Genomic DNA, 26,159 nt, shown 5'->3' with positions numbered 1-26,159 from the left:
CACTCATGTCAGCCACTACCAACCAGCCTGCTAGCTATATAGCAGCTGTCCTCAAGCATTTGATGTATGGTGTCTTCTGCAACTGTGCGTCATGCAAGATGGGAAGTATCTCTGGTTTCCCTAGGCTAGTTCTGAATGCATATTGTGAGTCTGAGCTCCTCCATTGCTGTGATGTCTCTGGGAAAAATGGGTTTTGACACACAGAGAAAGGAAACAGTTTCAGACTTGCAGGATGCACTCACTGCACCTAGTTTCTGCCAAAACTCTCCTCTAGGACAGCGAGATCTCTGAGGCTTTACCGTAATTTCCTTTCTCCATGACGCATCCATCCTTGCCAATGCACTCTAGGAGAAACAGCAGTTGTTGGCAATGTGCTGCAGATTATTTCCTTTTGCTCGTTAAAACTTCTACATGTGTTCTTCCTCCCAAGCAACTACATCCTTGACGTTAGGCCAGATGGTCACATACGAAGAGTCCAGAGTGAACCATACCTGTACTGCTCTGGAGGGTGGCACGGACTCTGACATGTTGCATTGGCAGATCCCTTAGTGCATAGTGAAGGGCTGAAACGTGCAAACAGATATTGGAAAAGAGCAACTATTGAGCACTGAAAAATGATACCTGTCAGAAGAGCTTTGTTGCAAAAGACTATTTGGCAGTGGCAACTTGCACGGCTCATTGTGAACATATTTTAAAACAAGAAAACTGTGAGAACTCTCTATCTGTTATCATGTAAAAGTTAGTGACTGGGGGATTTTTTGGAGTGTTTGCTGCTATGGAAAGAGAAATTTTAAGACATATATTCTTTCTCTGACCCACAGCTGATTATTTGATCTTTTCTTTCACTTTTCTTTGTGACAGCTCTGAGCCACACCACTTTGTTATAAGATCACGAGCCCAAATATTTGACTTCAGCTTCTGTTTGTATGATGGTTTCACTATCACTTCAACATACCTACTAAAATTATGATGCTTACTGACTTTTATAGAATGCACACAATTGTAACAGAGCAGCTGATGTACTGGCAAAAGGTGATGAAAACAGTAAAGCAAAACCAGACTCGGGGGTAACTGTTGAACAGGAAAATCAGTAAATGCACATAATTTGTATAAATCCTCTTGCTCATTGGCCCCTTTCTGCCTTAAATACATAAATAAGTGTACCCAGGTGAGTAAGTTAATATTTTCTTCATATTTCTAGCTCCTGTCTGGTGTTTACGGATGATAACCAAAAATGTGTCTGTCTGACTTTTCGGGGGCCCAGTTCTGTATGAAAGCTTTGGTGCCTTTCCCACTGGCTTCTGTTTATTGCACTTGCACATCTGCATGCATTAATTAGCCACAAATAAACAGAAACTTTGGCAGACTACACACTCTGACCACGCCAATGCAGGAAAACGTCAGAGAACAGGCTGCTTCCTCCTGCACATGCCCAGGTGCTTTGGAGACCGGGGAGTCGGGTAATAGAGCACACTATATTGCTCTCGTTTTCCTCGTCTGTCTCCAAAGAGTCAATGTCCCCAGGCCTGAGAAGGCTCATGCAAAAACTTAACAAGAAACCTAAAAGGAAGACAGGCCTCTTCACTCATCTTGTCTTGGTCTCTTGCTCTAATAGGATACTTTCATATTTTAAGATCCTTCTTGAACTTAATCACAATCCTCTGTAGGATTTGGGGGGGCGGGGGGTTTGCCCTCCCTTCATCCATGAAGTGAGCTTTACAGCTATGGTTGAAAAACTTTTCCTAAATTCCCACTTAAATATATTCAAACCCTCTTTAAGCCACTTCTTATTGGGCCAACACTCTACTTTAGCTTAAATAAGTCTGTTTTTCCCCTGATGTTTACCCCCAATCTATTTATAAACAGCAAACAAACTCAGCCTTTGTTTTGCAAAGCTGAACAACATCCCACCCTTCAGTCACCTCTCCTCAGCCAGACTTCACTAGCTGTTTTCCTTCTCCATATGTTTCCAGTTTCAGTTCATCCTGTTTTGGGACTGTTGGTGAACCTGAACACAAGAGTTCACCAGTGCCTTATGCAAGGGAATTGCCATGTCCTTGTTCTCACTATTAGCATTTGCCTTGATGCTGCTTTCCACAGAGGCCAGAGAAGACTTTTTTGTGCATGGAGCATCACACATGGGTTAGCTCTGGCAGCAACAGCTGTCTGTGTCAGTGGGGACTGAGCTGCAGCAAGAGCCACACTGACTCTTCCCAGCCCTCTTTCCCTGCTATGGACAACGCTTCTTCATTAGGCAGCTGTTAAAAGGCTTCAGTGTAGCTCTGCTGGGCTACAGAATATCCTCATTTGGAAAGGTGGAAGTGGTGTGTTACTTAAAGCTAATGCAGTACAAATTTCCAAATACTGAAGTACCTGATTTTTTAATTTCAATTTCATTTATATCCAGCTGTTACTAACTTTCTATAACCTATTTTTTATTTTTCCCCCTGAAAAATTTTTCCGCTAATGTCTAACACGGAATTAGGACAAGTGATGGTATTGCCACCTACGTATAATTGGGCCTGTGGGTGTTTGGTGCACATATATGTAAGAGTAATTTGATTAATGACTCATGCTTACTGCCCTCATCTTTTAATATGTGACAGTGTTGCCTTTGCCTTGAGCAGATGGAGCTCATCATGTATACATATAGTTTGGAAAAATGATCCACCACCAGTGTAGCAGCCTCATACAGTGAGTCAAAAAGGTTTATACAAGTATTTATATCCCAAATCCTAGTGCTTTTGTTTGCCATGTCTTACTGGCACATGAGCTACTGTAGCTATTAAGCCTCTCTTCTCTCTTATACACAGACTAAGATGCTATGTCCAGAAAAGTCCTGAAATAGTCTTATGAGCTGGAGTTGTTTGGAGAGCCTGGTTACGTTACCTGTAAGGTGTTTTTTAAGGTTCTCTTACTCCAAGAAAATGCTAATTTTTATGGGAATGCAGTCTATTTTTATTATGCAAAACATGCCGACTAGCCTCTAACTTTTTTATTATGGCCCTTAATTTGCATATGTATAGGAGATCTCTACAGCAAGATATTCACCTCCATATTATTTACTCCCTCCTTTCATTAGAAGAAGACAGTGCACACCTGATAAGTTCAATGTGAAAAGTATAATGCAAACTTGTCTTCAAAAAAAGAAATGTTGTCCCAAAGTTATTTTCCATTCCTTATGCAGTTTGGTGAGAACTAAGTGATATGCCTCCATTCACGGGAACGAGCAGAAAGCATAACAGCAAAGTAACAGCAATGCCTGAAGTGCTCTAGAAAGCTGTTTAACACTTCACCTTAGACTGTGGTAAGGATGGAGGGGGCTGATTCTGGTCTCATAAACAAAAAATTAAAGGGGGTAACTTCAGAGAAGGAAAATAAAATATACCTGAGGAAAATAAGAATTGTATACTGTCAAGGTTTTTTGCTTGTTTTTTTATTGGTGGGTAATCTCCTACTTACTAGAATATGCTGTGCTTAGCCTTGCTTTGACTTGATTGCAATTAACACAGGGATTGAACAGTTCTGAGAGGATGAACAAGTACTTAGGTCATTTTCAGTCTCTTTTTCCCTATTCTCCTGTGTGCATTATTAGGATAGTGAAATTTCTTTGAATACATAAAGAATATTTGGAAATGCATGTTTTGTCTGCATGTTCTCTCTCTACATATAAAATTAACCTGGGTTTGGTATATTTGTCTTGTTTCAAGCTGTATTTATAATAAATTGATCGTTTTTTGCATGCCAGTTTCTGATTGTCCTATTGATTTCAGATACTGCTGTGTTGTTGGCATGTGTACTTAAGAGCCATCTTAGTTTCTTTACCAGGGACCCCTTTTTAGGGGAGGAGAGGGTCAGGAGAGAAGCAGTGGAGGAGAGGAGAAGAAGGTGCCTGAGTACACAGTGATAAAATCTGTTGAGTGTGAAGAACTGGCTACAGTCATATTCCACTCATAAAAGTTGCAGGCAATATTTAGCTTGAGAGCTGAATTATTATAAAATTGACATCTTTGACATCTTAAACTCATGCATTAATTGAAGGCAAGATAGGCCGACCTGATGGCCAAATTATTCCTGATGACATAATTTGTAATTCACTGCTCCCTGCAGACCAGCGAAAGGGGATTGGCCCCATTTCTCTTAGGCTTCCCTTGGTTGGAGACTCCTAGCAGCTATGGGATGGGGGCATAATCCTACTTCATCCATTCAGTGGGAGGTTTCTCCCTTGACTTAAAAGCAAGTTCAAGCTGTACTTGAGGCTAACTGAGAGACATATGTAACCAGATCTGTCCCAACAGCCACCAGTTTTATGGGTGGTCACTTCCCCAATGTCCTGCTGTGTCTAAGTCCTGGGCCGGAGGCACCATGTCTTGGCAAAAGTTCCTATGTTTATTACCAAGATGCTGTCTTAAGCCTTATTACAATCTGGTGCAATTAGAGGATTGGATCCTCCTGTCATTCAGCTCCGTGGGAAGTGTGATATTTTGCAGTCAGCCTAGTCGCTCCTCAGACAGACAGGAAAGAAGGACATATGTTCGGCGCTGGGTGCCCAAGATAGCAGCCAGGGCGCCTCCGAGCTGGAGAGATGGGGGGGCTCGGGCGTGGGCTCTCTGCCCTCCGGACGAGCAATCCCCTCTCCACGGCTTGCCCAGGGGCAGCTACGCTCTTTGGTGTCCAGCAGCGCAAGCTTTGGGAAGGAGAGCCAAACCTACAGCCCAGCCTGCTGTGGCCATGATCATACTCTTACTCTGGCGTGGAAATGAGGCGCCTAAAAGCTGTTGAGAGTTGCAACCCTGGCTTATTTCCTTCAAGCGCAAGCATTATCTTTTCACTTATTTTTCTGTCACTGCTCAGGAGCCCTGCCAAAAATAAGAATGACATAGCACTAGGTTTCTTTTCTACTGTGCTGTATCTTCTTTCGTAGTCGGTCCAAAGGAAAGGCAGGTTGTGTGAATTATTTCAAGGTTAGACCTTCCAGCGTTTTCCTTTGTATCTGCTAACGTGTATCCTCAGGGCAGCTGTAATTGCAAATGGTTCTTCCTTGGGAGTACTCCAGAGAGGTAAAACGATGCCAGTGGGCTCTGTGCACGCCAGGGAGAGTCCCACTGTCTGAACCTCCCCTGCCCCTGGTCCTCCTCTGCTGGCCGAGGTGGCTCAGTGTTTGGTAGGATCTGCATGACAAGCATCAGGCTTTGAATCTGCTTCTCCCAAATGTCTTCTCCTGGCAGCTGGAATGAAATATATTTGCAATAAGTGATATAGCAGCCTTCGGGTCTTTTAGCCAAGGGTTAAAAAGAGGATTGCTGCGGTGTCAAAGGTGGGTGCAAACAGCATACTTCATGCTGGCTGCATGCAAATCATAAAATGAAGCTGTGACAGAAAGCAGAGATGGAGCCCTTTTAAGAGAAATGATCCAAAAATTCTTGAAGCCTTATGAGAATCCCAACATTCAGTGTAGCTGGCAGATACAGTTGTCTCCAAGGAGACAAAACTCAATGCTTCAGTCAGAGACAATGACCAAGTGATTATGAAACGTGTCTTTGGATGTGACTACCATATGTGCATGCAAAACATTTATGACTGCCACTATATGCCTGCAGATCAAAACACATTTGAATGTGTGTCTTTATTGAAGGCTTTAAAATTAATTGCCTTTCAGGATAGAGGGACATATTTTTGAGAATCTCGATCCTGTCTTAGAGATTTGATTGCATTTTTCCTGTCAAGCCTCATAAAATCCCACCAGTGATTTTTCAAAGATAACTTCTAAAAACTGTAGTTTATGTTTAAGTCATAATTAAAAAATTATTATCCTGAGCAAAGAACAATACCCTCCAACAGCTTCACGAGACTTTTTTGTCCCTTCAGGTAAAAGCAGTAATTAGTATGAGTAGCAGGTATTGAGTTTCATTCAGGTCTTTATATTACCAGATATCTCCTAAACTGAATAATTGCACAGCAGTGTGCCAGCAGGGTTAAAGGACCTGATTTCATAAGTCATCTGCTGACAGACCTCACTTTGGAACAAACTGATGTTTCTGGCTAGTAACGTACCAGGGAGCCACTGGCCCAGCCTGCGGTGACATGTATCAGTAGAGCATATTTAATGTTCTGAGTTCTGAGAGCATTAAATCTGTTTATTTCCTGAGTATAGAAGTCAGGACATTAACATAAAGACAGCTGGAAATCCTGAGCAGAGCCTCAAGTAATATAAACTAGTTTAGTTTTATAAAAGGCATAAGAATGGCTGTATTTTGGCCAAGCAAATGCCCATGCAGGCCCACTGTTTTGTTTGATATCAGGCAGCTGCAGATGCCCAAGAAGGAGTATAAACCTGGGACAAACATATTGTTATCCTTCTTCTAGCATTATCTCCAGATTTCTGCAAATCTATGGAGCTTTACTGATTTCTGCTGGCCAGATATCTGACGCTCCTTTTTATTTTTGCAATTAAAAAGAAAAAAAAAGTAGTTCAGCAACAAGGCTGTGAAAATTAAAATAAAATAAAATAACCTTCCTAAGTTATCTTTTTCAGTTGCCATGTAACCAACCAGAATTAATTTTTTTTAGTTGCTGGTACTATTTTAAGGCATGCAACTGCAGAACACATCATTTCCCATAGCAGGCTAAGAATATCTCTAGTCTCTATTTAACTTTAATGCAGACTGAGTCCTATACAGCCCTGATGTATAGAAATATATTTTATAATGATAATATTTCTGCTTAGAAAATAAGTGCCCTTAAAGCAATTTGGTCAATATTGCTCCTGCCATTGTTACACCTTAGTTGCAACACTGCCTGCTAATAAAACAACACCGTTATCACACCATGCCACAAATTACCATTGGCAGAGCTTCCATGATGATGCATCAAATCACGAAACTAAAAACCCAAGTAGCATCCCAACAGGAACTGTTTCTGTTCGTATGCTCTCAGCTTGCACTGTTGATTTCAATGGGGCTCTCGTTGCTTCTGTAGCTATGTTTCCTATTTTTATGTTCACAGACTTACGCTCTGACCTTTTTCTCCTCCTGCCCAAGAAAAAGTTAATTGTGGGGTTAATGACAATGTGGTGTTTGGGGATGTGCACCAGATGTCATAGTCTGCCTAACTTTGGTTAATTTGCACATGGAGTTTCTATGAATTAAGTGGCTTCAAATGTCATCAGCCTTTTAACTGTGAAACAAATCTGTCCAGCTCCCTGGGTGTGGAATTCCTGGGTGGTAACATGTGCGTTTGACTTGTCACACCAGGTCTTCAGGCAATGGGCAAATGACTCCAAATGCACAAATGTCAGTCAAACCATGTGGTTGGCAGCAGCTGGGAATCGTACCCTTTGCATGTCTGTGGATCCCGTCCTGCAATGCCGTATGGGTGTACTTAACTACTTTACATCCAGGCTACTCCCAGCACTTCATTTACACCACACATGACTGCAAGGTCTGTCATGGACTTCAGATATTTATGAAAGACAGATGTCCAGTCTGTGGAGTTATATTTTTTAAACTTACCCTTCCTTCTTTCTTCTCAAGTTTTTTAAGACAGTGTGAATCTACTTTTCGTCTTCCTGAAATATCCAGTGAAAGTATTGGCTACAAGAAACATTAGGTCGCGATTCAATTCTGTGAGTAGAAAGAACAAGTTTTTCAAAAAATTATTACCAGGCAAAATGATGCAAATAACCAAGATTTTAGTATGGCTCGTGGGTCTGTTAGGAAAAAAATTAAAAGAGGAGAGGCAAAAAAAGGAGATTAGCTTAGTTTAATTCCACCGGAGCCTCCCTTATGCGAGTGACAAATGGTTGGCAGCAGCTGTTCTAGTTGTTCTCACGATCAGAAGAGCCAGAAACAAAAGCTGAGACTGAGCCATTTCCATCACAGCACTCTTGGGGCTTCTCGGAGAGTGACTGCGAAGCGGACGCCGAGAAGCCTTGCAAAATCCCCTCTGAGAAAATGACGCTTGAACAAGTTCCTCTCTTTCATCTCAGGAAGGAGCCCTGATATGCTTCAGGTGTCACAGCGACAGGTTCAATGCGTGGATCTTGCAGTGGATGTGTGGGCAGCTGGGGATCTCTGGAGCTCTTCCAGGCATGTTTCCTGGGCTGGGGAGAGAGTTTTGAAGCCAGCATAACTGAGTGTATGTTGGCTGGAGTTGTTCATCCTAGGGCACTCACTGCTGTGAGATGTAGAGTATTATAAGCGCATCAGTGGCATTACACATGTGCCAGCAGTTTGATGTGTCATTAGCTATTTCTAGTACAAAAAATATTTGCAATTAAGAGATCAACTTGCTAGGATTTTTCACCAGCAACTCTGTAAGGCCCTAGTTCAGAACAATTTTAGCGCTCCAAGCTTTCCTTCGCAATGATCTTTGGTTGCTTACACAGTGATGGAGGATTTAATCAGATCTGTCTCCATTTTTCTTGATTAACAAAGGTACCTTTACAGAAGATATGTATTTAAAGTGCTAAAAGCACTAAAGCATCTTTCTGAGAAAAGGCTTAATTTTGCTGGTGAAAATACCTCTGTCTCTGTGTGTAATGCTAAAAAAATCAATCATCTCTGGTCTATTTAATTACAAAAAAACATTGATGCAAATTTGAAATCTGTGTGGATCTGCACCACAGCACCGCAGATTATGGTTTATACCTGATGATTCCCAGTCACAGCATGCCAGCTCTCTCACAAACACATTATTCATGAAAATTTCACCAAGTCTCTAGCATGGTGGGAGAGGCCAACAGAGCTAGTGAGAGAAAACTGGCTTGCGTGTGACCTGGCGAGGGTTTGGCAAGGAGGCCTGTGAACATTGCCTTTTGCACTCAAAAGAGCCACTTCAAGAGCTTTTAAACATTAATGCGACATTATTTGCAGAAAGGTGTCTCCCGGCAGAAGGGATATGATACTATTTTAAGTGGTCTGATGTTGAAGAGAGGAAGTTGGCTGGCTTATGACACCAGGGCAAGATGCTGGTTTAATGTGTTTCAGTAGTGTGAGTTTAAGTGTAGGGAACATCAGAGAAGGTCAGGGAATTTCCCCAGCTCCAAACGGACAGTCTGCTCCTTGCGTGTGCCCCTGCCTGGAGGTTAAAACTGCGGCATGAGTGCTGTCGTCCTTCTTCAGCACGGACACACTGTTTGTTTCACAGTAGTATTGCGGTGACCCCCAGCAAAAAGAAACAGTCGTAAGTTCATAGAGCAGGAGGCTGTTTTTCCTCTACAAGCTCACTCTCTAACCTGGCCAGCAGACCAAGCATGGAGAGAAGAGACGTGCAATGTCAGTGCTCTTCTTCCTGGCTCTCCCCATCCACCTACAGCTAGCACAAAACCAACTGCCTTGCCATATATGAAACATAAACTGAAGTAGGCTAGCCTTCATTTGTAATGCACAGGACTTAATTGGAAAGAAAGAACAATTCTCAGTCAGCTTGCTGGATGGTTTGAAAAATAAACATTTACTTTGCATTTACTTAAAACACATAACATGCAGATCTGCATATGCTTGTTTTATAAGAGGATCTCTAGTATCTTGTCAGTTTTAATTTATTTGCATGTTTATATATTTGCATTTGGTCTTTTTGTGGGAGAGCAAACTACCCGCCTTTTCTTCCTCCCCCCCCCACCATGGTTACACTCCCACTTATTAATGTTTGCATCGTGACAGCTGCTACAGACTCGATTGTGCTTTGGAGCTGTGCAGGGATTGTGAGAGATCTCGCTAACTCAAAGACGCAGCAGGCTGAGCTCCGGGGTGAAACAGTGATAAAATGGATCAGAGAGTCACGTAGCACCTCAGTGGCAGAGGAAAGGGTCAGCATCGAGTTCCTCATGGCCTGCTTGGTGCTCTGCCCCGTGGGCAATCCTGATTCAACCTGGCCTTCCCGCTTTCCCTGCCCTTGAAGGAGGATGTTTCCCCACCTTGATGGGGGTTGTCTTTGGCGTAAAGACGTGCACCTGGTAGAGAAACGCCTGCCGACATGTCCCTTCACTTAGCTGCACAGCTTGTTTCAGTCCTACACCGTCACGTCTGGGGCTTATGTGTCATACTGCATTGCAAACTCAGAAAGCAAATGCTCTCTTTTTGAGGAGGCTTTTGGAAAGAATATGCTTCCCCCTTGACCACTGACTCACCCCTCGGGTTTTTATTTTTCTTCCTTTTCTCCTCACTTCCAATCTGGATTTTTACCTTTCACCTCCAGGTAATTTTGTAAAGGTTATAGCAAGCTAATTTTGTGGTCTTTTTAAAGCAATCCGAGAGGGAATGCACTTCTGACTACTATTTCATAAACATTAATAGAACATTATTGTGCTTCTGTAAAGCCTGAAATGTAACTAAGTGTTTTGTATAAGCTATTTTATAATCTCAAACTGATCTAGATCAATAGGGAACATTAAGCAAATCTCTCCCCTTCAAAGTGACGTGTTTCATAAAATCTTAGTGATGGTGTCATTCACCTACAAATAAATTCACTAGCCTTTTAGCATTTAAACAGAGATGCTTTTGTGTTTTCATAGTGCAATTACACATCAGTCCGAAAGACGTGCCATTCAGCAGAGAGCACTGAATTAAGTGACAGCCCATTTGAAAGAAGAGAGATGGGTCTCCCTGGTATGGCCTTGTTCTTGTTCGCCTATTTACTTTGAACTTTCCATGTGCTTTTTAAAAATTTACTAGTGTAAAATTCCAACTGAAAATAAAAGAGATGGGTGCTTACAGTGCTCTACTGACACAGTCACAATCACTTGTTAGGTAGTGATTTGCTCACCTGAGTACCACCTCATCAAATATTTAGCTAATCATGCGTTTTGGGGGCGGTTGCAGCTGAAATTCCTTTTTTAAAGGGATGCTGCTGTGCTGAAATGTTTTACTGTTTTCCCCCCTTGGTTTCCCCTGCTACAGTAACCAACTTTTATTTCTCTGCTTAACTCTGATTTTGTAAGTGGGAAATTCAAAATGAAATAGAGAGAATAAATGCAGATGTTTAATCACGTAAACCTTAAACCACCCAAAAATGTCTGCTGAAGGGCATATGTGCAAAGTGGGAAGTGCTGTATCCCCGGGGCTCAGCCCTGCTCTGCCGACCTGGTGCTCGCAGGATCCCCCCTTCTTCACGTGCATTGGTTCTCAGGAAGCGGTCGGACGCGTCTGCCACGATGATCCCCGACCCCAGGCTTCAGGAACGGCTGTGCCCGCTGTCGTCCCCGGGCTGCTGCCGAAAACCGGCTTCCTGAGCAGATCCCACGTCCCCGGGAGCTGCTGCGTCCCTGGCGTCTGAGCACCAAACTGCTGGTTTCCTTTTGCAGAAGGACACTTTTGCACGAGGTGAAATTTCAAGGGAAGCCTCCTGCCGCTTCCTCCCCTCTGAACAGCTCTTACCACGTCGGGCTGTGTGATCCCGTTACAACCCTGTTCCCGCGTCTCGGCCACCGTGGCTATGTGCTTCCCCGCAGTATTAGTCTGAGCTACACTGGCTATAGCTCAGTGATTATTGCAGCTATTTAATCTGCTTAGGGAATAGAAAAGGGAACCAGAGAGTGGAAGATATTCCTTTCCATTTGTAAAGGTACTTTTCTTACATCTCTATTTTTCTGCCATGTGAAGTAATGAGGAAGGAGATGAGAATTTGAGCTTAGGCTGTGATAAAGAGGTATTTGTCTCCTCACCCAATAATACTGATCAGGCTGGAGGCAGAAAGCTTATTAAATTCCATGCTGCTGTTCCAAACCAGTGCCACCTGCCGCTGTGTTCAACCTGGTGGGTTCCTTTACCCCCACGAGATGTCAACGGTATGTTGGCACCACAGCCTTTTCTCTTGGAACAGCATCACCATGGTGAACATCTTCTCTTTCCAAAATTGTTTTTTTCTGCAGTGAAAATAGGCAGAGGCTCTCCTGTGCTGTGAGGCCAATAAGGGTTTAAGTAGAAATTACCTGAGCCGGTGTAATGAGCACACAGTCACTTGGAGCAAAATATGGTGACTGAGTAAAGCAGCTATTTGCGCGCTAAGTGTCAGAGAGCGCGGTCTTGGCCTTGGCTGAGCACTGTGAGCACCTGCTTAACTTCAAACTGTGTGTGAAAGTACTGCCAACCCAAAGAAAAGTTTGTTTTGACCTCTGTTAAATTTGCTTTTAAGTATACTGCAGTAGGGGAAAGTAGGTGGGTATCTTTCAAAATTTAATATACTGAAATCTTAAACACTGATGCCCAAGATTTTTTTTCTTCCCCTGTCTGTAAGCACTGGGCTCTGATGTCTGCATTGCTTTATCCCTGAGCTGCTAAGGTCTAATGGCTATTTATACTATGTTCTTCCCAGGGAAGGATGATCATGAGGATATGTCTCCTTAAAGTATCGACCTGACATAACTCTGCAGTGATGCTGACAATTCTCTGTAAAAATAGTACTGATCATAAAGCCACATGTGATATGTATATATATATATATACACACACACACACACAACTCAAATATATATATACTATATATATTACTCAGAAATAGATGTATAGTTATATATATTACATGTTATATATATTTTTATATATATATATATATATATTTCTGAGTAGTACATTTATTAAAAAGAGAAGTTTCAGCTGGGACTGGGGGAATCAAATTGAAGCACTTGCAGAGATGTGAGTCAAACCTTCCTTGGAAGGAAAAAAGAGTGAGTAAAATGTTTTCCTGATGGCATGCAAATGTTACATTTCTACTCTTCTTTTTTTAAAGCACCAGCTTTTCAATAGAGTTTTGCAGCAGACCTATGTTAAAAAAAGCAGATTCAATGAGAGGTAGATATTCAGAAAATTGCTCTTTTTCAGCAAAATAACACTTCTCTTGTATTTTACTCAAAACTGTAAATATCTCGAATCTTTTCTCTATACCTGTCATCTTTCCTCCTCTCCCTTCCCACTCAATTTTGATCTTTGTTGATGAACCAAAAGGTTCATCAGCCTCCCCGTTCTAATTCAGCATTTCTCGACCTGTTTGAATCCACTACCTAGAAAAGCAGAATAGAAACGAAATACCCAAGAGAAAAATGCAAAGCATTGCAGAGTTTAACCTGCAAGAGCTTTTACACTAAAACCCTACATTATAGTATTAAGAAAGTAAAGGAAGAATTGCTGTAAGCTCTAGCATAAAAAGAGAGCTTATGGAGAGCTTTTTAAAAGCAGGAGCCACTGAAGATCAAGTATTCTGTAAAACTGATTCCCTAATAAGACCATTTCAGACACTGTCTGAGAGAACCGAGAATCGTTGGAAAATAGCTGTTTGTAACACGCCTGGTGCTGTCCCCCATCGAACGCACTTTCCTGGAGGCCTGTGCCTGGCATCCTGGCTTCCAGGAGTGCGCGGTCTCTGGCTCCTTGGCTGCCCTGGCTGCTTTGCTATAGGGATTGTCCTCTAGTCTGACCCCAATTCAAGGGGATCCGCGATTAAAGGAAAGCCTCACCAGAGAGTTCAAGGCCTTCAGCTCCCAGACTGTTTTCTCTCCTTCGCCATCGTCTTGTTCAGGCTGACAAAAGAAGCTCCTAAAGTCTCAGGACTATTTGGAAATATGTGTGCTGGTGTTCCTGGAGAGGTTTTTCCTCTAGTGCTTCCATCTCACAGGGAGATTTCAAAACTTTGCTTGGGTTCAGAACAAAAGCAAAAATCCAAGCTTCAGATCTCCTCTAAGCCAGGAATATCAAGTTCCAGACAATTCTGTTTAACATCCTGTACCTTGGAAAGGGAAGTGAGACTACTTTCCCTGTGAACAGCTTTGCTGATTCCTCTGTGCCCCAAAGCTATCATCCCCACCACTGCAAAACGGCCACACAAACACAATAATATTTCCCCTCAGTTTGTGCAGAATTGAATTACCAAAAAAAGTTCAGAGCAAGGAAGAGTCTAACACTGTGTTTGTAAATGCAGGCTCCTTGTTTCACCTCCTCCTTCTCTCCCCTCCAGGCTGGAGTGTAATAGAGCCAATATTGGGTCTTATATCTAAGTGGATTTTTTATTTTTTTTTAAGCAAAAGCAAGCTCCCACTTACTCTTGAATGTAATTCTGTGAATTTCTAGGTACACTGTGATCTTTTGGGCTGTGCTGCAAAGCTGCCAGAGGGAGCTAAGTAACACCACGGGTGGTATAGTCTCCTCAAGCTTATAACATTTGCAAAAAGTACTGCCCAGATTTCTTCTTTCGCACACTATTCTTAGTATCTGTGCCCTGGAGTAACAACCACCCTGTACCTGCAGCCATTTTCTCACTAGGAAAAGCAGAAGAGGCAGGTGCGAATAGCCACGTCCAGGGTCCTCGTGGGTCGTGGGTGGCTCCAGGCGCCTCCTCGTTCTGCGTGGGAGGCTGGACTGCACCGCGCAGGGGGCAGAACGAGGGGCTGAGCCCCGACTGGTGGCAGCAGGCAGCTCTTCTCCTCCCGGGGTTTGGGGAGTGGGTGGTGCGCCCCGGGCTCGGCCGCGCTAGCTGAAAACCTGCGTTATCAGGAGGGATAACCACTGTGCGGAGGGACGAGACAGAATGACCTTGTGTGTTTTGCATTGGCACGTTTCACCGAATCGATAAATTGCAGTCACACAGCCCTGCTGTACAGGAGGTGCCTGCAGCATTTCCAGTCTGTTTTTCATTCCTGCGCAGGAATGAGCGACCTCACAGTCCTTGCATCTGGGGCGCTCCCTGGGAGAGGATTTAATGTGTGAAATGTAGCTCTGTCACAGCAGTCGGTCATAGGTGGAGGAAATACTAGAATGGAGTTGCCCACCAGATGGAAAGCAGTGGAAATAGCTTAGCTGCTCAGAGAGGGCTGCAGACAGACGTTCAGAGTGAGAATGAGGACGGTGACCAAAGGAATTGCAATTGCCAGCTCTAAAGAGGACACTTCAGTCACGTGAGCATAAGCTGGAAGGAGGCCTGCAATGTAAATAGAAAGAGAAGTGTAGAATATACCAATGCCCTTCAGAAGAAAACAGTTAGTGTGCTTAACTAAAATCCCAGTATACAGCCCAATGCATTGCTGAAACTCACCTGGATAGCAAAAAAAATTGCTTTGTGCATAGGTATGGTGCTGAATCCAGTCCTGCTATATTTTCCCCAATACTGTCAAATTTGCGAGCTTTCAAACATGAATCAAACTGCCAAAGCATCATGAAGCTGCTTTTAAGACCCTGGAAGATTAAGCCAAAAGAAAAGAAGAAAACCTAGAAATGCCAGGTTTTTAATAGTCTTTTAAAGTCTTTAGGGTGTAGTCTAGTTGAGTCTGCAAACTATTTCACAATAATTATAAGGAATAGAAAAAAATTCTTTCTTCACATTCATAAAAGAGAGACTAAAAGGAAGCCTGGTTGTTCAAAAAATACATGTTCAAAAAAAATAAAGGACTAATGTAATTCACCTCTGAGAATGCAATTGTGAGGATACTCTTGGCTGGAAGAATATGAACAACCATATATTGAGGAAACAACAAAAAATTGTTTTCACCTCTTATAAACACTCAAGAAAGTTGTGTATTAGAGGTTTTGCTGTCCATACCTTTTGCAGTTATGAAAATCATGACTTTTCACAAATTTTTGACCACTGATTAAAAGCACACTGCACCTTTTAGTCAGGTTTAGTCAAACGACATAACCGTAACACCCACCAGAACCACACCAAATTTATTTCTTGTAATCCCTCCTTGCTACAATTTTTCCACACAGTGTCATGGAGCTTCATATGCTCTTTTACCTGTTTAATTATATTTACTTGTATTGACTCATGCGGCTTGTATTATCAGAAAAAAAAAACGGTATGTCAAAATATTATTAATTAAACTTTTCATTTAGCAATCAGTATTCTGGATTATTGAAATGTCTTGGCTACACAAAAGACTGAGATGACTGTCAAACATCATCATTGTCCTACAAGAGAAGAAACTCATGCATTGAAAGAAAACAAAGCCCAAAAAATAAGCAAGAAAATACCACTCTTCTCCTATGACATGCTGAATAGAGCTTTTGAGCATGCCCAAGTGATTCAGGATCCTAAACGTCACTTTCAGAATGAGAGCCTGAGGTTAAGGACATGTTGACAGAGAGGTGAAATGGGAAGCATAAATACGGCCATAGGCAACATATTCAGATGACCAGAGAGTGTGTAGGAAAGCCTTTTCTGACTCATCCAAGGGTATACCAGTCTCTGGCTATTAGTTGTTGGTTTTGGATTTTTTTTCCTTTTATAAACTGAGGCAGCAGTGCTTGCAACAGCTCAAACAACCTATGTGTCCACAACATCCATCTCATTGAACTTAGCAAGTCTGGAACTAGCATTGCTCAGATGTGAATTAGCCCATATAGGGCTTATGAGCCTTGTAATACTTCCTGGAAGTCCCACCACATAAAAGAAACTAGGAAGGAAAGAAATAAAATGAAAAAGAAAAAGTGCATCTTTTCCACAGATTTTATTTTATCTCCTACCAGAGATCTAATTCTAGTGAAGATTATTATTAGTAACCCTATTGCTTAAATAGCTTAAATAAATCTGCTTATTTACTCAACGAGCCCATGGACATTGCATTGATTTTACTATGTGGTAGCCGCCTAAATCTGTCCTCCTTATTTTTCATAGTCACAATGTTGGCCCTTTGTATGCTGCTTCAGGATTTTATATCAGGATGCCCCAACAATTTTTCTTCTTAGAGGCATGATATTATATCCATGTAACCACCGGTATTTCAAAAAGCCAGGGTGAGTTAGCCCTCCAAATGCACCTTCAGTCAGAATCAAGCAGTGCGAAGTCCCGGTGCCACCTCCTGCTTTCCACCAGGCAAAGTTCATGCCTGGGAACATGGTTTACAGGCTTCTCTTTTTATGTGGTCTAGCTGTTTGAGGTCCACTTGTGAGCTCCTCAGGTTGAACCAGATTTGGGAAAGGAGCATTTTAAATAGTCTGAGCTGTCAGTCATTGAAACATGCCTGGGCAAAACTTTCGTAATATTCCTGAGGGGTCTGTTGGACTTACTGTTGTCTTGCTCAAAACTGTGAGACAAAGACAGCTCACTACCTGGTCCTCATCCAGGCCATCTCTGAAATGGGGAAGAAACATACCTTGAAAAATAGAAGAGCATTTTCAAAAATAGTTTCCTTGGTAGAAAGGAATTCTTTCATTATTTAGTATGTCCAATAAAGACCAACATCGTCCAGAGAAGAGAGAAGGGCAACCTTCACAGTCAAGTTACGTTCATGAGCTGCTGGCCATACAGGGTTAGTACCAGAAACTTGTGGGCTCATGTGGCTGTTGTACCCTGGTCTGGAGGCAGATCTTCATCAGTGTAATAAAACACAAATATACCCTCTTATTCTAATGATAGATGGGGATAATAGTTATAAACATATTATCATTTCTGGGGTGGGTAGCATTTGTAGGAGCTCTGTGGAGATATGAAAGACCAAGATAGAATCTCAAAAAATGAGGCTGAGGCTTCTGAGTCTTGATCTTCCCTTAAAATTTTTTTGCATTCATACTCTTGAGCCAAGGATCTGTTAAAATTCAGAGGTAACATACTTCTGCTTGTCAATTGGTTGGAGCCATAATTCTTAGATTCCAAGGGAGCTAACATCCTGAGCTTGTTTAAAATAGGGAAATTAAACCTTAACTAGTGTAAAAACCCCAGTGAAAGAAAGAGTGAAAAAGACCTTTGCACCACTTTGGGGGGAAAGGTCATTTTATCAGATTTTGCTCATTTCATGTGGAGAAATGAAGGTCACCTGAGATCATGAGTTCTATTTGTCATGTTTTTGTCAAGAAAATTGCTCTGGGGAACGAGTGCTTTGCAACCACCAACACTGACAGTAGCATCTCCTCCGAGAACAGGCTTTTACGAGCTATGAGACGATTAAGAGAGCACAGGTGGCTTGCAGTAATACAGGTGTAGTGTGAGCTGTAGGCAATATGGCAGTGTCATTAGTGCCAGTGATGGAGCATGATTTTTTAGAGCATATGCCTTCTATTTGCATCAGTATGTATCATGCGTCATCAGTAAAACCTGATGTGGCTGTTCAGTCCTTAAGACTTGTTGGTCCCTAAAACTTCCTGACTGCTTCAGCCCTGCGTTCTTCCCAGCATGGGGATCTTGCAGGCGTGTAGTTGCACCTCGTTGCAACTCCCTGCCCTTCAGCAGGTGGGAATGCAGGAATGTCTTCCCCCTGCTGCTTGTTGCAGAAGGAGGGCTCATGGCAGTGATATTTTCAGTAATCTTTGAGTTAAAAGCTTTGCTCATATCCAATTCAGGAACAGCTGAAGTTTACGATGACTTGAGTGCAAACCGACTTCTGTATAATCAAGGAATATAAGAGGTATTGATTATCTTTTCTGACAGATGCAGAAACTGACTTTTAAAGGGTCAAAATCAGTCTAAACAAGATTTGGTTAGCTATCTCAGAAAACTTGTCTGGAAATTCTTGTCATGGGCTGGCCATATAACATAGACCACTACTGACATCTATTTCATTACCTGGAAATGCAAGTCTGAGGGTCACATGTTGATCCAAATAACTGAGGTATTTGTATTTTCTTTGCCACTATTACAAGGATCTCACTTTTCAGAAAGAATAGACAAGATGAAAACTGAACAATGTGATAAAACATCTTAGTGCTTTATCAAATACATCTCCAGGTTCTTTTCTGGAGCTGTTTCTTACTGCTTTTTAGGTGGTTTACCCTCTCTCTCCTTAATTTTCTTTCAGTGAAACCTCTAACACTTGAATAGCTATGAGTGGACTTCTGTGTATGTATATACCTTTGCCTTGCCAATTTAAGCAGAGCATGTGTGTGTGCTGCTTAAAGTTCATGTTTTACTGAACAGGGGACTAGAGAGCTAACTATCATGCTAATTGTGATAGCTGCATGATAGCGAGACTGCCTGAGTCAAGAAATGCAAGCAAAGAATTGTTGACAACTTTTGCAGCTATAGTTCACTTTTAGGGTTAACATTAGACCCGATTTTCTTCCAAAGCCACCTGTAAATTAGGTAATGGTGGGATTAATTAAAAAAAAACTATACTGACTCATAAAAGGAATTAAACACTCTTGGGGCTTTTTGAAAACATGCTTCTTTCTGATATTTAATTTCCCCATTGAGCTTTTCTGCATTATGTTTTCTAAGGTCACGCAGTTCTACAGTATTACAGGTAATCTCTGTCAGAGCAATGTGTGAATGTGTGTAAAGAAGTGATAAAAAAAGTGATAAAAATCTGTTCTTGCACTTCTCCAGGGATAAAATAAAGCTAACTAGGTGCAATTCAGACAGCCTTCTTTGTTAAACATACATCTCTATATCAAATGTTTCAAAAATAATTTTAGTAGACACATTTGAATTACAAGTTATGACAGAAACTTCTACTTCATTGGCTATGTTATGACGTTAAACAACTATTATGGAGAATTCTGTATCATATCTAAAACTCATCTAACATTCCTTAGCTGCAGCAAATGAGGTAAAATCTGCTTTATAGCTGTATCTTCATATTTGCAGAAGAACTCTGAGGGAAAACATGAGCAAAATTCATACAAAATACTGGATAAAATTCAGATGCTGAAGGGGTCACTCAAGGAAAGTAAAACAACTTCCATTTTTGCTTTGACTAGGGAAAAAACAATAGGTTTGAATCTTGTGCTTTTAACCAGTGGCCACCAAATTTTCATCATGGTTTTTTGGTGTGTGCTTCAGCTGTCTGGTCCCTTCTTCTGCATACACATCAAAGAAATTATGTTTCTAGTTTGGAAAACTGAAATAATCAAATATGCAGCTGACTTTACATACATATCTCCTTTAACATAGCATAATTCCCTCCTTTTGCCCCCTTCAGCTGACATTAACTTTTTATTCCAAATCAAAATGTGGATACCTCTGATAAATTTGAACAATTAATTCTTCCCAACTCTATTAAGCCAGGTTAACTGGGCAGAAGCAGCCTGTGGTTATGAGGGGAACTCTACATTCCTGTCTTCCAAACTCCAGCAGACATGAAATCTCCACTGGGAGTGGGAATGTTCTTAAAATCAGGGTCGACTTGCATGTGCTCCAACCTCATGGTGGATTGTTGAGAAAATTGGTTCCTGCTGTCGTGTGCTAGGTGACCTTTCCAGCACTATTTCATCTGATTCCAAAAGGCTGCTTTGACTGAATGAGCAGTCAGTTCGGAACTGTCTTTAATAAAAACTATACTCTTTTATGAGTAAAGTCTGATAGTATTTCACAAGATCTTCTAGTATCTGTTCAGCAAAAATCTGGTCACCTAACCAATTTGGCCCAAAGTGGAACCTTATGCAATAATTACTTAGAGTGTCTCTCTCTCTCTTTATATATATATGTATATATATGTATGCATATTTTAATTTTCTGCGCCCTTTGTAAACAATCAGACAGGTCTCAGTTTCATTATGCTGTGCAGCATGCAAACTCTCCCAGATCAGGCTTCCTAAGGATATTTGAATAAAAGTTCCTCTTTCATCTTCCAATTGTAAGTTCTGTCGATCAACATGTTGGCTTTTGGAAAAGGAAATAAAAGAAGTAAAAAGAAAGGAGTGAACAGGTCGCTGTCGCTAAAACGGACACTAGTTTAGTGCTTCCCAGAGGTGAGAAAGAGCAGGGGCAACTCCTGAAGTGAGGTCAGAGTGGAGCACTGAATTAGCAAGCAGAGGGCAAACAAGTTATTAAGCAATAAATATTATTTTGAAGGACTTGATAAACACTGATTTTCAGGTAACTCAACACCTTGCATGTAGTTTTGGAGAGAGGCCCCTCTTACAATAGTAATTAACAAATGTTCTGCATTTGACCGTGCATTTGCTTTATGAGTTTAGAAGTCTGGTCTCTCTCTGGGCAGCCTTGGTGCTAACCCATCAACGACAGAAATTCTGAAGTGAGTGTGAACAAATGATTAGGTATAATACCACAGTCTGCGTCTCTCACTACTTTATTGACTTTACACCTGGAAACCGGGTTTCAAAGACATCATCTTTGGCTAGTTTGTGTCTGGCTAAGTTTAGTCATGTAGTAAATTTTTCTTCTCTAACTGATACTCTGGACCTGGTTCTCCATTTTTTGTGAAGAAAATGTGATAACACAGAAAAGCTCCCCTCCTCTGCTATAAGCTCTTTCCCTGCAGCAGATTTGAGTAAGAACTTATTCTAAATTACTTAACAAATAAAATTGCTATTTAAGCATGATACAGCCAAATCTCCAGAATTATCCTGAAGTAAAAAACCTAGGGATTCATGCCTATTTTCTTGTTTGTTAAAGAATAAAAGAAGGACAGTTGTTTTAAACTAGATTTTCAGATTTACTGTAACTTACCAGGTAAGATTTAACCTTGCTGAAGCTCACAGATCCCATATCTGTTGTCAAAATACTCATGAGAACACATTTCATTTACAAAAATCATCTTGTTGACAGATTTTGTAGTAGGTCCATCTCTTATCAGGTGATGTTCTCTGTATAATGCTATGTTGGAGACGTGACTAAATGGTAAAGAACAGTCAGTTTTGGCTTTAAAAACTTACACTTTTAACATGTTAGTGATGAGGCTTCTAACAGCCATGATTTTAGCTAGAAGCCTTAGATGGGAAGTCTTAAGAAAGATGAGCGAGTGCTGTCCTGCACTGCTTACAGCATTTGCAGCTGCTTTGTACTTTTGCTGCCCTTGTTGAAATCAGTTACGACGTCACGCTGAAGTCTTCACTTCTTGCCAAGCGGTTGCTTCCACTGTAACATGATTTTTTTGTAGTCTAGATAATTAAAATACTATAAAATCTATAAGGAGACTCTAATACATGAAAACTGTCATTCAGTCCTACTAAAAAGAATTAAATAGCATTTAGGTCACGAAAGAAGACAAACTGATGATATAAAGGCAATTTTAAATAGAATACTGTCCCAGGCATTTTTTTGGTTTATATCTCCTTCTGGAAAATATATAAGAGTTTATTGGATAGTAAGAATTTATAGTGGCTATTAACTGTGAACACAGAATAAAAAATCCAAGTCACTGAAAATGAAGGATATTTTTGTGGTTACGGCTGCTGGGACCCGAGAGTCTTTGGTCTAACTCAAATCTGCTAAATGCTTCTTGTGTAGCTTTGGGCAAAGCACTCAAACTCACATCTGTCAAGAACCTATGCATATGCCTGATTTTCATTTGTAAGCACATGAGCTATTAGATGAAGTCTCTTCCTAGAAAGGCTTCTTAGGGAAAACTTATATAAATTTTACCAAAAATATTTTTCAAAAGATAGGGGTGAATTGTCAAAAAAGGAGAATGCGAAAACTGTGTTTTAAATTTTATGAAAACTCATTTTCACTTTTTTCTAGGAAAATCTAGTATTTTCTTTGCCAAAAATATCAATTTTTTTGTGTCACTTACTAAAAGCCAGGTATATGCTTTCAGTTATTCCTGTGAAAACATCATATTCTTTATGCAAACTCTTTTTTATGATGCTATCTCTAGTTCAAAGTGGCAGATTCTACCAAAACATTTTTGGTAAAAGTCTTATTTAAAGCTTATTTAAAGAAGATAAATATTGGGGGCAAGGGACTCTGAAGCAGCTGAAATTCATAGAATTATTAAAACAGAAGAGTCTGACAACAGGCACTGCTGCAATCTATGCACAGAAATAACAGCTGCAGAAGAGCCCGTGGGAAGTGACTACCTCACACCCTTCCCCTCGGGGAATTTGTCTGTTCATGAGGTTTTGAACAGGGGAGCAATGCTAGATCTAAATTTATCTCTGCTTTTAAACAGGATTCATGTGATGATAAAAGAGCTAACTTCTTTTTCTCTTTTTTAAAAAAGAAAGAGGGGGAAAATACTCTTCCTGCTTCTGAATCCCATCCCAAAGATAAAATTTCTTAAGGGTTTGCTATTTTTTTTATTTTCATGCCCTTGTGTCACAGAAATAGTGTATCCTTTCGTGCCCTCTTGTGTGCTGGAACTCTTGTTTTGCTTGTTCGTTTGAATTAATTCAACCCGTGCTTGTAAAAATCCTTGGCTGTGTGGAGCAGCTAAATGGAAGTTCTCCCCTTGCAGAAGACAAGTCTGTTTAACTCTCAGGTTGAATGATAAAGTGGAAATATTTTAAGAACTAGATGGCATGGTACATTAATTTGAAGGGTCTTTTTTGGGTGATGAGTGATTTCAGTGTCACTACAGCAAAGACTAAGAACAAAATAGATTAGATTATCCAGTGGCCAAAGGTTTTACAAATGAATATTGGTAATTTATAGACTGAACTGATTTTTATGGGGAAAGGCACAATTTCTCAAACAGAATTATCATGACTTTGTCTGATGGGTCAACAGCAGGAAAAAACAAATAGTCTGTTACTGAAACTTGCTGCTTCTGGCAGCAAAAACTGTGCAGAAACCAATAGTTTTGATGTCCTTGGAGCTCAGCAAAACATATGTGTCAAAGTCAGCACCTTTAGTTTAACATTGCATTTTGTGCTGTTCTTTCTCCCCAAATTCAGACTAGATTTACACCAAGAGAAGCCTCTTAAGTTTTCAGCAGCAAGTGGGACTCCCTCTGACCCCCTCTCTGCAGGAATGTGCTTTTCTTCCTGCACTTTGGACACCTGTGGACAATGTCTCATGATCCAACCCCTCCCTTGGCAAAATATTTGCGAGCATCTGGTTGCTGGGGTCTTCTCCCATCTCCCCACAAGAGCAGAGCAAGCACTATTGCTGTGTTTGTGAATACTTAGCCATGCTTTAGTCTTTCTGAAGTTTTCTATTTGCACAATGTTGTGTCAGAAACAGTTGAGACCTCTTTGTGCCAATCACCAGCCTAACAAACACTGAAAACAGTTCCCTACTCCAGAAATACACTGTTTAAGCAAGCAATAGGAAAGAAGATTGGGACACAGAAAACCGAAGAGATTTGTTCCTGCAGCAAAAAATAGATTAATACAGTGCTAGGAGCAGGTTGCAAATCTCATCTGTTTGTCCCCTTTCCAAATTGCATTAAGAGTTACACACTTTCTCGCTTGTGTGCAGTCTCATTTTTTTGAAATATTAGATCATATTTTTTCTGAGTTTCAATTTTACATTCATTTTGTTTGATCCTCTCCTCATATCTGTAGGCTGGCCAGAGACAACATAGCAGGAGGAGAAGTTCATGTTGATCTTTTAACGTTTTAGAGATGCAGCATCAAAGGCAATCTGGTAATCCCAAAATGATGTTCTATGTTTAAAAAAACAACACTTCATAAAATTTTGCTGGAGGGGAAGAGAGAGATTTGAAAACATTCATGAGTTAAGGCAAAAATTACTGAAAAGGCTTAGATAACAAACAAACCTAAAAACATCATTGCAATATTTTTAAACAAAATGTTTTAAAGTTCAGACTGACCCCTTTTCCAAATCTTTCAAAATGAAAGAAAAAGTTTTAAAGTCTGAAAAGGAAATTTAACAAAACAGTTCCAGAAAACAGTCAGTTGAAACAAATGCAGACTGTACTCACAGAAGGTAGAAATGAAAATGCTCTTGGGTTTGACCTGAAATGCGTCTTCTTCTTTATACGTGGCCATTAAGCCAAAATATGGTCATTTATCTTGAAAGACTTGACTGTTTTTCCTCTCCTTGTGTTTGCTTTATAGTCTAATGCTGTCCCAAAATGTAAATACTGTTTGTTACCTTTCTTCTCTCAGATTCCTGCTTTTATTATCACCCTGTGCTTTGCCTTCTGTCACAGCCATATTTGGCAGCATTCGTTTGGTTTTCCCCAGGTCATCCTAATGATAACCCTTCTACAGCGTTAAAAGCCGTAAAGCTCGACTCCATCTACCACTGGATGTCCTTAAGGTATCCAAAAGGAAATGCTATGAAACTGTGAATTCACATGGAAAAGAAACCCATGCACATGTTTTTTGTGCATGCATGCAAGCAAACAAAAAGAAGGGGGAATTAAAATAATAAGTGAATATTCAAGGTATAGTCTAATTCTAGTGAATTGTAAATTAAAGCTGTTGTGGCCATACTGTACACTATGGTTGATCCACCCCCTAGGCAAAAGTGAAGGCATTTCTTCAATCAAAACACATTGGGAAACACAGATCTAGGTGGTAAATAGGGAAAAACTCAAGTTCGCTGTTTGCAGTCTAAGCACACAAACTGGAACTGTAACCTTCACACACAGAAATAATGTTATGTTGACGCATCTCTAGCCAGGCAATAATTGGTGGTTTGCAGACTTAATCTGCCCACAGTAATTGTGGGTATTTGGATTGTAAATACACACCACAAGAAAAAGACATTAGGAAGCAATTAGAAAGGCTGGAGTAATATATTAGCATCTGCTGTACTGCTGGATTGTTAAGCTCTCGGAAGCAGTGAGGAGAGACAATAGTTTGTGACAGTAGAGAGGCTTGCCTTCAGTGACTGAGTCATCTGTTTGAACCGAACCAAGAGGCGTTGGCTAGCAACCTTGAGGGAACACTATTTATTTGTAATGGTAATTTGAGAAAGCATTTGAACAACTGTGTTTCTGGTGTGATCTTTTGTTGCGGTTAATTTTCTAACTTTTGCCTGGATGGCGTTAGTCTGGAGAAAAAGGGCTTAGAAGAAGAGGCTTATTACTATGAAGTAAGTGTCATACTCAACAGTCACCACACTATGATATGCCAGAATTGTCTCAAACTGAAGTTGAACTTCTAGACATTTCAGATCTTTCATGATTAAATGGAATATAAGAAACTATGAAGGCAATTCAGGTGGGGACTTTTTGACTTTTACCTAACTAGGTTGAGCTTGGCAGCTTTTATCTAGCTATACAGTCTTTTTCCCACTGAGCGACCCCCACTGATGAAAGAGGAAGGCATAGAGAAGACACACGCGCTGTGCATGAGACAAGGCAGAAAGGTCTCTTCCTCTTGATCTGCTGCGGCAGGGTGGTTGCACAGACGGTGCCTCGTCTCCTTTGCTTTGCAGCTGGGTGATGTCTAGGCTATCAGTACGACAGGTGAGGAGAGACCTGGGGAACTGGAGCTGGTTCAAGTGGGAAAGCAGATATTGGGGCGGGACGGGGCAGGGGGGGAATTTTCTGTCATTTCACAGGATGGGGCACTGCATGCAGGGGCACACGGGCAGACTTGCTCATGATGGGCATCCAGCTCCGGGGTTCACACCTCTTTTGT

This window comes from Apteryx mantelli, chromosome Z (assembly GCF_036417845.1).
Source record: "Apteryx mantelli isolate bAptMan1 chromosome Z, bAptMan1.hap1, whole genome shotgun sequence".
Taxonomy (NCBI): Eukaryota; Metazoa; Chordata; class Aves; order Apterygiformes; family Apterygidae; genus Apteryx; species Apteryx mantelli.
The sequence above is the reverse complement of the archived record's forward strand: the minus strand, read 5'-3'. Positions refer to the sequence as shown.